This window comes from Castor canadensis, chromosome 2 (assembly GCF_047511655.1).
Source record: "Castor canadensis chromosome 2, mCasCan1.hap1v2, whole genome shotgun sequence".
Lineage (NCBI taxonomy): Eukaryota > Metazoa > Chordata > Mammalia > Rodentia > Castoridae > Castor > Castor canadensis.
The window spans coordinates 67606011-67617323 of NC_133387.1; the positions used below are offsets into that span (position 1 = coordinate 67606011).

General features: G+C 38.8%; 1 pseudogene; it reads right to left on the bottom strand.

Annotated features, from left to right (window-relative positions):
• LOC109701060 (histone-lysine N-methyltransferase 2B pseudogene) overlaps positions 1-11013 on the bottom strand; it is a 32264-nt pseudogene extending 21251 nt beyond the window's left edge.
• Between the last annotated feature and the right edge of the window lie 300 nt (positions 11014-11313).

The following is an 11313-nucleotide window of genomic DNA, read 5'->3' on the forward strand; positions in this document are numbered from 1 at the left end:
TGAATGTTGCAAAATGTAGACTTTAAAGGCTAAAAGTGTACAGTGATAATGAGTCTTTGGTGATCTTATATTATTGTGCCCTCATGTTTTATACTTACTTAGTGTTAGTGTATTGTAAACATGTCTGACAATCCAATGTGATAGTTTATGAAGATAAGATCTGAGATGCAAGAAGAAGAGTCTAGGCCTGAGAATAACCCTGAAAAGGTAAGTGATGAAGAATTCTAATTTTCTGAGTCATTTACTACACTGTTGGAACACAGGATACAAAAAAGTCCATCTCTATGATGAAAGATCCTTACCAAGGGGTTTTCATGCAGTGAGTAACCAAGTTTTCTTATTCCGTAGGGAATCATCCATATGAGAGGATAACAACTTTTTTCTGTAAAGAGTCAGATAGTAAATATTTTAGGTTTTGCAGATCACATATGTTCTGTCACATATTGTTTTTATTTGCTTACAACTCTGAAAATGTAAAAACCATTCTTAGGTTTAAGAGCTGTACAAGTACAGGCCTCTGCTAGGGTTTGGCTCATGGTCCAATTCCTATAATGTCAAACAATTTCCTAATGTGGCAAGGGCTCCAGTAAAATTTTTAAATCATTTAAAAAAACAAAATAAGAGAAAATACTTAAAAACGAGCCACAGCCATTTGAGAAGAGAAGGTAGTGTTTGTATAAATCAACTTACTGCTTTTACTTGAGGATACATTCTTCATGATCAGGGACTTTGTCTTTATTTCCCCCACCAATCTGAACCTAGTCTTGAACACAGAACATGCTAAGTATTTATTGAATGAAGGAATACATAAAGATAAATACTTGGTAGAAATATTTAAATTCATTTCAATGATTAGTGATCTTATTTTAGAATATTTTATAATTGGGGTGACTTCCATGTTCCTCCACTGGTTACATCACAAAATATTTTCATCACCTCTGGCATTAAAAAGTTATTGACATGGCCGAGGAGCTTTTAACCTATGAGCCTCAATATATTCTATATGAGTAGGTGCCCCACCCCCACCCCTGCCTTCTACCCCTCCTCTGTACTCTTTTACTGGGAAAGACTGTTGAAAATATGTGAGTGAAGTTTTGGTTTCTTATTTTTGTTTATTTCTATATTATTTTCTTGCAATATTGGGAGAACATGTTTATTTAACAGATCATATGCTACACTTTTTTATTATATGGAAAAACTGAAAGCACAGAATGATGAGAACAAGTATAATGTGATTAGTTAATATTATTATTAACTTTTTAATAACCATCCTACAAAATGGTTGATACCAGTGGCAAAACACGATTTGTAAATACTTTGTTTCACTTTTTTATATACTAAGTGGTGCCTTACTACAACAGCACTGCTATATGAAATGTAAGTTCCTACTTTCTCACTTTTTTGATTTATTTAAAAAATATACTGATGCTATTTAAGGTGATAAAATGAGTGTTTATGAATGGATATAGTTAGGAGTACTTCTAATCTGACAGCTACAATTAACTAAATTTAGGAGTATATTCATTCTATATGAATAAATATTCTTCATAAACTAGTTGTGATTGTATTTTTACATCTTATAAGTACCAAATGATAATAATCATATATATATATTTTAAAATTAATAATAAGTTGTCATTCTTAGGAATTTGGTCTGAAATTTATCAGTAGCATAAAATGTTATGGCATTAGTTTCTACTTTTTAATAAGACATTTTAGATATAAATTCATCTGCTTTAACATTTCTAGAATGATAAATCTTATAAAACCCTTGAAAATAAACAATCTCTTTAAAAAATCCCATGCTAAAGCACAAATCCACTCAGGATTGAAGATTTGGAAGAAATACTGTGTAAGAATGGTCAAGTAGACCACTTTCAAGTTTAACTAGACAAATGGGACTACATCACATTAAGAAAGCTTCTGCACAGCAAAGGAAACAGTCATTGAACTGAAGACACAGCCTAGAGAATAAGAGAAAATCTTTGGCGGTATACATTAGACAAGGGACTAATAATCAGAATACATAGGGGGCTAAAAAAACTAACTCCACAAAGAATCAACAAATCAGTAAATGAATGGTCAAATGAACTGAACAATTCAAAAGAAGTACAAATAGCCAGTGAATATATCAAGAAACGCTCAGCATCCTTGGAAATGCAAATCATAGTGGCATGAGAGTGAGATGAGAGTGACGTGCGAGACTCCACCTCATTCCAGTTAGAGTGGCTATCATCAACAACACAAACAGCAATGCATGCTGGCAAGGATGCAGGGAAAAAGGAACCCTTATCCACTGTTGGTAGGATGCAATTTATACAACCGGTATGGAAAGCAGTATGGAGGCTTCTCAAAAAAACTAAAAATAGAACTATCATATGATCCAGCAATTACCACTCCCGGGCATATACTGAAAGGAATATACTCCAGGATACAATAGAGCCATTTGCACACCCATGTTTATTGCAGCATTATTCACAACAGCTAACCTATGGAAACAGTCCAGATGCCCCCCAATTGATGCAGATTAAGAAAAAGTGGTATATAAACACAATGGAGTATTATCCAGACATAAAGAAGAATGAAATTATGTCATTTGCAGGTCAATTGATGGAACTGGAAATCATCATGTTAAGTGAAGCAAGCCAGGTTCAGAAGGACAAAGGTTGCATGTTTTCCCTAATATGTGGACAATAGACCTAAAAGATAAGTGTATACAGAAGCACATATATGATCTTATATACATATATGCACGTGCGTATATAGAGAGAGAGACAGAGAGAGAACATGATTATAATAAAAGTTGTATGACTCAAAATAACTTCTCGTGATTCAGATGATATAATGCTTGTGTGATGAGATGAAGTGAGAAAGACGACATGGGCATTGTGACATAGCATTAGGTTACTACATAAGCATTACTTGAATGCAAGCACTATGGTATTGGCATTGTTGAGAGCCAGTCTGATAATTCAGATGTCTATGAAGAGATTCACTGGTGGGTAGTGTACATAGAGTGGATATACTGAACAGGGATGGCTCAATTCCAGGTGAATGGAACAGAATGGCATGAGATTTCATCATGCTACTCCATATGGAATTCAACATTTGTGACTTGTTTATTTCTGAAATTTCCTCTATAATATTTTTGGACCACAGTTGACTGTGGGTAGCTGAAACCATGGAAAGCAAAACCACAGATAAAAGGGTGGGAGGAATACTATATTTCTAGTTCAAAACCACTGCCTACAGCAGGGACTCAATAAATTTTTTAGAATGAATGAATGAGAACTGTCCTATAAGTTAACAGGATGGGAATTTATTGACCTTCAGCTCTTTATCCAACACTTTGTCTTTCCATTGTTCCACATGTATCTCACAATATAAATCCTTCTGATGCAAGAATGATTTTCAAAACTGATCTCTGATCTAGAGGTTGTGCTGGGAATGGGGCAGGAAATTTTGTTGAAATATAATTAAGAGATATTAAACTCATTCTTGAAAATTATTCCAAAAGCCATACATATTTATTGTAAATGTTTAAACATAATGAAACCACGTGAACTCAGAGGTGAAAGGTTGTGGTGCCTTAGGATTCTCTTCTGAAATTATTGTGAAAGTGATATACATTTGTAAGTAATAGGTGGGAGGCTCCTTTATCCTGTTTTAAGTCTGTTTTCTTTGAGAAAATAAGCTGTTACTGACTTGGAATGTATTGCAGGCTTTTCATGGCAGAATGTGAATATTGGATGAATTATTTTAATGGCTTGTGAGTAATCTATTGTATAGTCAATAATTTATTTAAACTATCTATATTGATGGGCATTTGGATAATAATAATTTCTTTTTCCTCTATCATTAACTATGTTCCAATGAAACATTCTTCTATGTACATATTTTTATGTGGCAGTAGTAGGGTTTGAATTCAGGGCTTCACACTTATTAGGTAGGTGCTCTACTCCCCGAGCCATGCCCAGAGCTACATAAATATTTTTATAATTTTGTGTACATTTCTGCAGGATAAGTCTGAGAAGTAGAATTGTTGGTATATTTAAAAACAAGGTAAGGATGTGCTCTTAGAGTTGAAGGTAGACAGTCCAACTTGTGGCCACTTTCCAGAGCTGGCCTGTTCTTTCTAGCAGCTGCAATAAAGAAGGAAACATAATTGTTTACATGATTCACTGAGTGTTGAAAAGCTAGCTGGGAAAAACCTGTGGAATAAGCACTAAACAGACACAGAGCTCAGTCAATTCAGGTGAGAATCAACCTGTGATAAAGAGTGGACCTGGATGCTTTCCTATCTTTCAGGAACATCAGTTGCAGTCAGAACCTGAGCCAAGTGCTGAAGTGGAGGAGATTTATGCTATCCAGAAGCCCAATGGCATATGTTGTTGAAAGGCTATGGAATTACCAGGCAGTTTTGCACATACAGGAACTCAGGTGGTAAAAGAACAAAGGCAGAAGTTAGTCAAACCACTGGGTCAAAACTGGTCACCCGACCAACTAGTTGTGAAAATAGTAATAGAGAGATCTGACAATGGCCAGGTTTTGTGTTGTATACGTTTTGTACATGGTATTGTTTAACTCTTACTACATCTCCTGCAGGAAGCATAATTATGCCTATTTAATAAACGAGGAACTAGAGGAAAAGTCATTGTCCATGGTCACACAGCAAGGAAATGTTGAATTTTGAACTCAAATCCAGACCTAGCACCTGTGAGTTTTAAGTGAGATGCTGAGACTTTCAGGTAAAAGGACCAGATTAGAACAGGGATTTTAACAGTTTGGAGTACACTACAGCAATCTGGGAAGAGCAAGAAGACAGACTTTTTTCCAGCATTCACAGGGTAAGAACAGATACTCATGTCTTACCTGTCTAATCACTGAATTCTGAGAAGGTACCACATAAAGTCTATATTACCCATCAGGGGCCAGGAACTGAAAGAGTAATGCAGAAAGTTGGGTTAGTTTTCCACAAATAAAAGAGGGTTTGCCCTTTATTTGACCTTGTCTCTGCTACCTGCTTACAACCTTAAGAGCACTCAAAACCAGACCACTGTTCTCTCTAGGGATTATTGGGCAATCCCTCTGTGTGTCACTGCAAGACCTATTGCCTTTTGATATGTTTCAGCCCCCGTTGTTAATTTCTTTCTTTCTTATTTATTTGGTGGTAGTGGGGTTTGAACTCAGAGCCTTGCATTAGCTAGGCAGGTGTTCTACCACTTGAGTCATTCCAGCAGCCCTTTTTGCTTTAGTTATTTTGGGATACATCTTGCCTTTTGCCCAGGCCAGCCTGGACCATGACTCTCCTATTTATGCTTTCTGCAGATCTGGGGTGACAGGTGCTCACCACCTTGCCCAGCTATTGGTTCAGTTATGGTCTTGCTAACTTTTTGCTGGGGTTGACTTTGAACTGTGAGTCTCCTGATCTCTATCTCCTGAATAGCTGGGATTACAGGTGTGAGCCACTGTGCCTGGCTTCCCATTGTTAATTTCTTAAAAGTCATGGCCTTGCCACATCATTCTGGTGTATATACATTATACATGTTTAAAATTTCCAAAGAGGAGACGACGATTGTAGCAGAGTGAATCTCTGCTTTCACAATACAGTAAAAGGAATATCCTCTATTATTTTTCTGTCTTGAAGAGTCACTAACTGTTAATGCTACCAAATGCAAAATACACAGTGTGTGATTATAGTAGGCATTGCTTAATTGCTGCTTTGCTAATTTTTAGAAGAAAGAAGAATGCTAATGTAAGTTCTTTTAATTTGATTCATTCATTTCTCAAAGGTTTATTGGATAAGGGCCAGGCTCTCTGCTAAATGGTGCAATACAGAAATGAGATTTAATGCCCTAAATTTCATACAAAGAACAGGGCAAGACTATGAATTCAACTGGCAAGGTAATTTGGCAATCCATAGGATCATGTTTTACATTTAGCTTTCAGCTCTCTGTGTACTGAAGTTCAAAGAGATAAGAACTTCCTTTTTTTTGTATAGTCATAGAGAGTCCCTATTGTTAGTTCAGTCATGAGTCCATAGTTTACTCACTTAAAATTGTCATTTCATTTTTTAAGCTGTTTAGTCCTTCAAGAAATAATTCCATCATCCTCATGTCACTTAAACCATTTTATGGTGTCGGAAATTGAGTTTTCCCAAATCCATGCCTTCAATGGATAGTTTATGCCTGATGCCATATATAGAACTTCACCTAGCAGCTTCTACCCTGTGGACTATAGGTTGATGGGCATCTCTGACAAATAAGACAGGTAACCAGTCTTGGCCATTTTGAAGCTCCTAGAGTTCATGAGAAGACTAGAAACCAAGATTTAGCAAATGCATAGGAACAGAGGCTAGACAGCTTAGACAAGCACAATCTCTAATGCTAAAACAGGTAGAAGTCACCACTCCTGGATCCTGACTACTCCTGTCACCACAGTACACATTCTAAACACCCCCTGCTTCTTCACAGTACTGCAAACTCAAAATCTGAAGCAGGAGCCTCTGACTGGCAAAACCCAGGTCTGGCACTCAAGTCTTAGCTTCCAGGGAGCCCGAAGAACAAGTGAGTGGGCCTGCACTAGGGCTCACACAATGGGAGTTTCCTCACCGTAAAAGGGAATTCAGATTTAGCCCTGAACTGACAAGTGTCCTCTATAGCTAAGATCCATGTGCATCTTAGAAAGCAGTTTTGACGATGGATTCTAATGATGTAAAAAGAGATGGGGACTGATTGGAAGTATCTTTTGAAGCCAGAAAGGTGGAGCTTGATGATTTATTAGCTGTGAGGAGAAGAGAGGGGAAGATGAAGAAGGGAGAGAAAGGAAATGAGAGAGAGGGAGAGAGAGATTGGAATCTAGGCCTACACTGGGGTTTCTGGCTAGGGTGACTAGGTGATTGGCCCTGCTATTGATCCTCATAAAACGATCACACAGAAGGCAGGGCACGATCACCTCTCTTTCGTTTTCTTCTAGTCAGTGGGGAGGATTGGGCTGAATCCTGAGGCTGCTAACTCTAGGACAGGCAGTATAGTAGAAGAAATTCTGGATACGGACTGAGGGAATAGTGGAGAGACTGAGCTTGACTTCGAACATGGGACTTAACCACTCCATGTTTCAGTTTCCTCATCTGTAAAGTGGGGGTAGTAACAGTATCGTTCTCAAAGGATGGTTGTCAGGCTGAATGAATGTACAACTTAGACTAATGATTGACATTATTAGGTATTTAATGCTACTACTTTTAGCCATTATCACCCTAATGAGGTCAATGAGTTTGAGGTCCTCTCCACCCTTGTGAAAAGTCTGATTTAAGAAAACAGAGTGGTCTTCAGCAGTTAGGGCCTTTTGGTCATATTCTCCATAATGGGGAAATAGAAACCAGTGGCAGTTACAGCTACTCATAACTGCAAGACTGTGCAGCCCTTAGTTCAACATGACATTCCAGGGCATATTTTTTTTAAAGGTTTTTGAATTTAATAAATTTTAGATTTCTTGGTGCCCATCCATGAAATGTTACCTAGTTTTTTCTAAGACAAAGAAAAATTGGCAAAAATAATTTTAGATATTTTCCAAGATCACTCAAAGTATTTAGCTCAGAATCTGAGTCTCTGGTACCAAACACAAATGCTGACCACTCAGGTGGGTTCCTACTTCATCCAAATTCGTTCAATCATTTCTTTTTTTCTCACCTGATATCTTTGTAAGTGTTTGCTGGTGTTACTCAGGGAAGTGTTTTGTAGGTCATTAACTTAAACAAAACAAAACAGAACAAAAAAGAGCATTTCTCCATTTGAATTTTTCCCGAAAGCTTTGAGTGGATTTCTATTGCATTATTGGTTGAGTATATTCTTTCTGTGATAATCCACTTTTTTTTTCTTTTATTCATATATGCATACAATGTTTGGGTCATTTCTCCCCCCTTCTCTCCACCTCCCTCCCTTAACCCCCCCGCCCCCTCCCTCTCCCCCCCACCCCCTCACTATCAGGGAGAAACTATTTTGCCCTTATCTCTAATTTTATTGAAGAGAGAGTATAAGCAATAATAGGAAGGAACAAGGGCTTTTGCTAGTTGAGATAAGGATAGCTATACAGGGAGTTGACTCGCATTGATTTCCTGTGCATGTGTGTTACCTTCTAGGTTAATTCTTCTCGAACTAACCTTTTCTGTAGCTCCATTCCAGGGCATATTGATCAGATACGAAGAAAATGATTTTCACAAATTTGAATGAGGCCATGTACACTGTGTATTCTCCTTTTACTCTCAGAAATTGCCAAATCACAAGTCACTTCTGTCAGGGGAATGACACAGCATTATGAAACTGCCATGCTAGCACAAACGAGCTAAACAGGTTTCTTACATAAAAGGACTTTGACACTTCACCCAGGGTTTGTTGCCTTGCCAGTCCCCCACCCCCAGGAAAAGGCAGGAAGATATTTGGACAGTTGGGTATGATCCAAGCTTAGGGTATGTATGATGTGGAAGGCCAATATAGCTGGAGGTCGACTCCACCTGACTTAGACCCCAGAAGATGTGGGGTTGGATGCAAGTAAGAAGCAAATGTTTACAATTCCATCAGAGTTTGCTTTGGGAAGTCCTGAGTTCAGACCCATTGGACTCAGTGAGACCTATAGAATTCACAAATCTTCTAGAGTTTCCTGAAGGGGAACTTCAAGAGTTTCCCCAAGAGCCTTTCCTGTTGCCCACAACTAAGAGAAGCTGTAGGTAGTACTTTCACCTACAATGAACAGTTTGCCTACCACAGCAGATAAAGTTTATATACTTCTACCCTAAATGGAAGAAGAATCCAGAGCCAAGAAAGATAAAGGTCAGCTTTCCAGCTGGAGAAGAAATATCCTTCTAGGCCAGACGAATGCAGAATCAAACCAAGCATTTACCAAAGCTTTTGGCACATTGCATTCATTTTTTATTCTGACCTGCTGGAATAATCATAGGACACTCATGTAACTCAGAATCTGGATAGAAAGGGCAAATCACTTCTACAGCATCTAAGATCTGTCTACTTGTATGAGTCCTCTTGCTCAGATGAAACTGGCTTTGTGACTGGATGATCCCTGCTGCTGGTGTATGATCAAAAATTTTTCTGGGTGCTTTTATGTTAGGGAAATTAATTTATCAGGATAATGGTCTTTGATAGCACATTGAAAAATGGAGGCTAAATTTAAGACATAATAAGAAGAAAAACAGGCTAGGCGCTGGTGGCTTACACCTGTAATCTTAGCTACTCAGGAGGCAGAGATCCGGAGGATCATGGTTCAAAGCCTACCCAGGCAAATAGTTTGTGAGACTTTATCTTGAAAAAAACCCATCACAAAAAAGGAGTGGTGGAGTGGCTTAAGGTGTAGGCCCTGACTTCAAGCCCCAGTACCATACACACAAACACACACACACACACATACACATGACAAATAACCCCACTTTACAGGTGGAAGTCTTGTTGAATAGAAAGATTTTGATCTTAACATTGGGAATGGTGTTATTCATGTTAGGTATTGGCCTTGATTTTTGGACATATTATCTATAATTTCCATAAAAATCCTGCAATGTGGATGTTATTGCTGTGTTGCTGAGATGAGGAAACTGGGCTTCAGAGTACTTACTTTGGTTAGGAAGGGAGGTGCAGGGGCGGGTGGTGGGGCAGGCCTATTACCTCAAAGCACCAACTCCTTACCTCTACTCATTGTACTGTGCTGTTTCTCTAAAGAAAGGAGATGTCCTAGGGCAAGTGTCTTCTGGTGTAGGCAGCTCCCTTCAGATCAGCCCAAACCATTAGAAATTTGACCCCTTTGTCAAATGGTAGGTGTTTTTGAGATGAAATCACACTTCCTCAAAGGGCCAAAGTTTCATGTCTTAAATGTGTTGGGTTTTCACCATCTTGCTTCAGTGTAGTCAATCAGAGCAGGCCATGCACGGAAACACCGTGGGGTGATAGTAAACCATCATAACAAACAACTAAGCTCTTGGGAGCATTGTGTACTAGAGCCCTTAGGACACTTCACACAGGAGGAGAAACTTAGGGGATGTAAAGGTCTGGGGTAGAACAAAGGATGAGGGCAGCAAACACAGGGAGTGGAACACCTACGAAAAGCTTGCCAGGTAGAGGAGACGGCAATTCTGTCAGCAGGCCTGTTTCCTTCTTCATCATGGCACTCCCTACTTTCAATCTTTTCCCACGTTTCTGATTTATTTTCCTGTCATTGTGCAGGAGCCCTAATGATGTGGTGGTAAGTTGTGTAGGCAAGGGAAGCATTCTTTGGCCCCATGATTAGATTTTAGTCTGTTAATGAGTCTGTGTACCAGGGCTGTGACCTTCACAAATTCTTCTCAATCTTTTACCCATTAAGTGATTTATGGGAAGGTTACAGAGGGCTGGAGTTGGAGAGTTCCCTTCCCCTAGTTAAGCTCTAGCCAAAGCTCAGTTGGTTAAGATCTGGAAAATAACAGGACTTATTAAGAAGAAAGGAATGCTCTAGCATACTTCAAAGTGGCTACTTTCCTTTTGAAGCATGAAGGGCGTTGGCTACTATCTGCACTGTGAGAATCCAGGAGTGCTCCTAAAGGTAACCTCCTGGAAGCAAGGGTGACCTCCTAAAGACTGGTTCCCTCTGGAGTTCTTACCTATTAGGCTTGTTCCACTCTGAGCCTCCAGCAACTCGTTCATTACAGTGTAGTACTGCAGTTGTTCCCACAGAGGTTTGTGCTCCAGTCACCTGTGATTTTCTGTCTCCCTCTGATCTGGAATGCCTTATGATGACACTTCTCTGATGGATACAAGAGTTGTTGATTTTCTATTTGTTTGGCTTTGTTATTGCTGCCAAAGTGAGGATTCCCAAGCTCCTACATGCTGGATTGGATCACACATTTTAAAAACAGCATTTTTTTTCTACACTGTTCTGCAAAACCTGAGTTCTAAAATGTTAACATTTTAGTGTTCAACAACAGAAGGGTCCCATGTTCAGGCAGATTTGAGAAATTCCAGGTTTCCTTACCGTCATTTTAGCACTCCTGTGATATTGATATGCACTCGATTCTACTTTATGGGGTACATATTGCATGGTTGCCTCAATTGATTTAACAATAGAATTACTTGGGGAAAGACTATTTCATAAAGTTATCTCCCTCAAAATCTGGGAACTACTGTCTTTCTTACTATCCTGTCCTTGGCTGTGATTGCCCTGCCTTTGTGGGCTCAGTTGACATTATTGGTCATTTCTACCTTCATTCATCCCACAGATAGCTAGTAAGTCTCTGCTATGTGTAAGGCAATGTGAAGTTCTGAGGGAGTATTGGGATAT